Source organism: Diabrotica virgifera, chromosome 10 (assembly GCF_917563875.1).
Source record: "Diabrotica virgifera virgifera chromosome 10, PGI_DIABVI_V3a".
In the NCBI taxonomy this organism is placed as follows: Eukaryota; Metazoa; Arthropoda; class Insecta; order Coleoptera; family Chrysomelidae; genus Diabrotica; species Diabrotica virgifera.
In genome coordinates, this window is record NC_065452.1 from 40,921,838 (window position 1) to 40,927,647 (window position 5,810).

The window sequence follows — 5,810 nt, forward strand, 5'->3', positions numbered from 1 at the left end:
GGCGCTTTGCATTTCATCAGGGGTAGGCGGGGGGTTTGAACTTAAAAAGTGGGCTAGTAAATGCTCAGAAATATTATCTACCCTGCCAGAATCTGATCCGCAAATGCCTCTTTCCTTTGATAAAGAAGAACCACATTTTATCAAGGTCCTAGGGTTGCAATGGCACCCCAAAAATGACATTTTTTCTTATAATTGTCAAATGAAAAACAAGCCTCCTACAAAACGCTCTATCTTATCTATCATGGGAAATATTTTCGATCCTTTGGGTTTTTATGTCCAATACTTTTGTTAGCTAAATTTCTTCTTCAACAGCTTTGGATTTTAAACATTGGCTGGGATGACACTCCAGACCAAGCTATTATCGATTGTTGGAATAATCTTCGCTCAGAGTTTCCATTATTATCTAATATCACTCTACCTAGACAAATCAAATTATCAAAAAATAAATCTTGTCAATTAATCGGTTTTTGTGACGCTTCCAACCGAGGATATGCATGCGTTGTGTATTTTCGAGTGGAAGAAGAAAACCACATATCTATCTCTCTCACTTGTGTAAAATCGAGAGTTGCACCTATCAAAACACAAACCTTAGCGAGATTAGAGCTCCTCGGCGCTTATCTTTTAAGTGATCTTATCGATTTTATCTTATCTACGTATTCAAATCAATTAAGAGTTACCGAGATAATTACGTTCTGTAACTCTCAAGTGGTTTTAAAATGGTTATCATCCCCACCTAGTTGTTGGAAAACGTTTGTGGCCAATCGAGTAAACCACATCCAAGAAATCATACCTTCAACTTATTGGCGGTACATTCCACCTGCATTGAATGCAGCAGACATTGCATCTAGGGGTGCAACTCCTTCGCAATTGCTTTCGCACGAAATGTGGTGGAATGCGCCTCCTTTCTTATGGTTATCTCAAAATAAATGGCCCGATTTTAATAAAGCGAAACAAAAGGAGCAATTTGAGGACTTCGATCTTGAAGAAAAACCTAAATTGTCTCTAACTACCCTTACAGAATCTAATTTCTTGGATTGTCTATTGGAGAAATATTCTTCTCTATTAAAAATACAACGCATCGTTTGTTATGTAGTTAGATTTATTTATAAAACAAAAAATCATTCTCATCAAAAATCTAATTTTTAAAATAACACATCCTTGGAGTCTATCGAAAACCCAGATTTTAATAAGCCAATAAGTTCCTTTTGGACCGTTAACGCATGCGCAATTGAATATGTCATCATAATAAAATGATGATTTTAAGACCTCACATGCCAAAGGAAAGCTTTCTTGTTCTTGACAAGGCAGTTCATTCAATGTGCGCATGGCCAGATAAGGTGAACATGTCATGCCAAAAGTGACAGTATTGAGCTCATATTCTGAAATAGGATCATTGGGTCAAAAGCGCCATAATATCCTTTGAAAAGGACGATGTACAGGATTAACTAAAACTTGCCTGAACATTGCTTTGATGTCTGTAATATAAGCTATTGGATTTAATCGAAAAGTAAGCAATAAAGAACCGATGTCCTTTTGGAGTTTAGGGCCTGATAATAAGGTGTCATTAAGAGAAATGTTTTTGGGGCCTTTCGCTGAACAGTCCCAAACAACACGCAATTTTGTGGATACGCTCTCTGGTTTTAAGACACAATGATGAGGCAAGTAACATGATAAGATAGGTTTTTCCGAATTAAGTAAAACCAAAGACATATGATTTGTGTCTAGATACTCTTTCATGAATTCTGAATATGATGAGTAAAGATCAGGATTTTTGATAAGACGATTTTTGAGAAGAAAAAACCTGCGAAGTGACTGAGAATAGGTATTTCCTAGATCAGGGATAATTTCATTTTTGAAAGGTCCTACCATAAACCGACCTGTCGAAAGATGACGCTGCACAGTCGATTTAAAAATAGATTCTGCTTGTTGATCCTCAGGTGATAATATTTGTAAAGAAGGGATTTTTTCCACCTCCCAGAATTTGGCAATGATATTTTCTATGGACGGTGAGCAGTGGCGACGCGTGACTTTTTCTAAAGTGTTACCAAAACCAGATATTAAATATATACCAGATATATTATATATTATCTATATATATATATATATATATATAATGTATTTTATAAATATTTTTATATATACAGTGTTCCCATACATCAAAGTTTGTTCGACTAGACACCGTGAATTTTCAGCTTGCTATTAATCAACTTTTTTTTGGTACGCGCGATCCAGGTCTATTATAAAAATAGATGAAATAAAATTAAAAAATTAAAAATTTAAGAAATTATATAAAGTATCTACAAACTAAAAACATATTTGTTGTTTTTAGGTAAAATATGTATTATATCACCTTTATACTTATATAAAAAATCCAAATTGTATAATTAGTATACTAATCAGTACATTCATTTGTCATTTTTAGCCTAAAATATTAAATAATTTTTATTTTATTGATTATACACTACAATGTACTGTATAATCAATATTATTATATGTCATATTATAATAATGTTGTTGTTAATTAATATATTTCGACAAGTAATTAAAATCGATATATTATATAGGATAAAAAGGTATAGATATATTATCTGTATAATAAGCAAGTACAGTTACAAGTTATAAACTAATAATTAATAATGCATATTATGCAATAATCGAATCCAAAGGGCCGGTACGGTTAACTAACCGGAGTTTAATCGAGAAAATACCGGCCCTAAGAATAACAGACTTCATAAATGGAATTATAATTATTACCTATAATTATAATAATAATTAAAATTGCATTTATTAAGTCTGATATTCTTACGGTCGGTATTTTCTGTCCCGATAGACACCGGCCCTACCTAGCGTCACCAAATTAAAATTTGGTAACACCAATACGCGGTTTCAGAGCCATCGTCCCCGCAAAATTTTCAGAGACGATCCAGTCAAAGATCCTACTATCGTTGCCACTCACAGAAGTGGTAAACGGCGCGGCGCACGGTAAGGGCACAGTATAATAAATATGGAACCTCTTGATACTGTGGTAAGGGCGTATTATAATAACGTGCAACCGATTTTACATAAACTCGCTGATATTTTCGTGCGTCTAGTTGGCTATTTTACTGAATTAGGTAGATACTATTAACAAATATTTCTATTTTTAAAAAATATAAATGGAATTATTTCATAGTAGTCATAAAATATTTATTTACAAATTTTAACTGTTACCAATGGTAACAATGGTTACATGGACGCTTCGCCAGTGACGGTGAGGAGTTAGTGAGGTAACAGTTTGTTTGTGATTAAATACCATGATTACCCAGCCGAAAATTGTCTCAAGGGCAGAAGGTTGGCCTTCTGGACCTTCCAGTTTACCTCCGGTAAGAAAGTTTACAAAATACTCACAGCCAAGGAGGACATCTATAGGTTTAGATTCAAAATAATTAGGATCAGCTAACTTTAAATGTTTTAAATGTTCCCACGGACCGCAAGTATAAGTAAATGAAGGCGATCTTGCCGAAATGTTATCTACAACAACGGCCTGAAAATTAAATAAGGGACTGATCTGATTTTGAGGCTTAATCTGACACTGAACGAGTCCCTTTGAGGTAGATGATGACATTTGATTTATGCCGCCAATTTCAGTGGAATAGTTATATCTAGGTAAAAGGTAAGTTTAGACGATTCAAACACTTCTCAGTGATATAACTTACTTCAGAACAACAGTCCAATAATGCCCTTATTGGTTGAAAATTACCATACTTATCTCTGATATCTATGACAGCTGAACCAAGCAAGAATTTTCCAGTTAAGGTAGAAAAAGTGTGATAAGTAGTAGATGTGTGTGGTTGATTATTTTGCACCACATTTTCTGTGCTTGACATCTAAATGGATGGATTAGTTTCTGAGATATGTAAAAGTGAGTTATGCCATTTTGACGAACAAGTTTTACAAGAATATTTTGATGAACAGGAAACCACTGTATGAGAATGATGAAGACACGCTAAACAAAGCTTTTTTTGTTTAACGAATGATAAGCGATTAGTTGGAAATAAATCTAGAAATTTTTTGCATTTTGAAAGCACGTGACCCGATTCCCCGCACTGAAAACAGCTAATAGTGTGATTTTTGGTATTTTTAGTGTTAGTCAACGCAGAAAAAGTTTGATTTACATAATTTGAAAGGTTGTTTTTGAGATTTCTGATAATTGTTTTGATTATTTTGAGAAGAATTTTGATTTGTTGAATTAGATGATTTGTTAGAATGTAAATGTTGGACTGATTCTAAGGCCTTACATTTATTTTCTAGAAATTTATAGAGTGAATCATAGGTATGAAAGGAAACTGAGGTATGTGCCATTTCAAAATCAGTGCGTGTGTTGACATCCAATTTTTCGGCCAAGATAAAGTATTTTATATAATCGTAATAGTCAGGGAGCTGAAGGGAATTTAATATTTCGTTAGATTCTGAATATTTATCTAGCAATGATCGTAATTCTTTGGGCGAATCATTTTTTAAACTACTTTCTAGCATAGTACCAATAGAATTATCAGCAATAAGCCTTTTGTTCTGATATCTGTTTACTAATTTATCATAACAAATTTGATAATTATCTGATGTGATTTGAATACCCGAAAGCAATTTTAAGGGCTCCCCTTCAAGGTAAGATAGTAAATATTGCAATTTTCTGACGTTAGATATAATGTTTTGATTATTGTGAACAAGATTATTAAAGAGCTCAAAAAATGTAGGCTACAGATTTCTGTCTCCTCTGAAAGTAGGTATTCCCAATTCTTTCAAATGATAGGGGCGGATTCAGCACGCACATAATCCGCATTACTTGAAGAACTGGTATCTGGAAATAGCTTGGAGAACGCTATTTTGCAGGAATAATAGTACTTTTGGACTTCCGACCTTATTTTATCCTGGGCTTTAAATTCGTCCTCCTCCTTTTCGTCTATTTCCATGATGACCTCGTTGTGAGCCTCCACAAAGCTTTCGTAAATGTTTTCCAAGTCAAGAAATCTTACATGAAACTGTTCCTTTGCTTGTGCATCGGTGGAGGCTTGTTGAGAAAAAACATAACACTCTGTAATCGTGTTTGTGTAATTATCCCGTTTTCTTACGGCTTTTTTCAGAGACATTCTGATATTATTTGATTTTAATAGATTTTAAAGATAATAAAGATATTGATTTTAAAGATAAAGATAATTTTAAAGATAATATTTTAAAGATAAAATAACGATAAATATTACACTAGATATGAATGATATGTGATAGATAATTGATAATTGTATAATATTTAATCGCTATGATCGAAAATTGACTGATTTTAAAATTTTAATTAGTTAAATATTACACTAGATGTGACAGATAATTGATATTATAATATTTAACCGCTATGATTGAAAATTAATTGATTTTATGTGATTTTAATGGATATTCGATATAAATGATCTAATTTACAAAAAATCTTAAAAACATTTAATGATAGGCAGATACGATAGATTATTTTTAGAATATAAACAAATAGGTACTAGTGCGATGCTCGATTTGAGTAGTTTGGGCACTTATGATTTTTACTGACCGGCGTATACTAAATATATCGATCGCTAGCGATGAATGGAAAAATGGCTGATACGAGTTGCCTCTGACTGTATACCCACGTTTGAATTTAAAAATTATTTAATTAAAATAGAGGGTTGAAAATATACGGTTAGAAGGGCCATAAATGTTAACGCAATGATGAATTTGATTGTGGACTGTAAATTTTAGATCTGCTATTGGTATTTCCTTGCACTAACATCCAAAATTCGATATATATATAT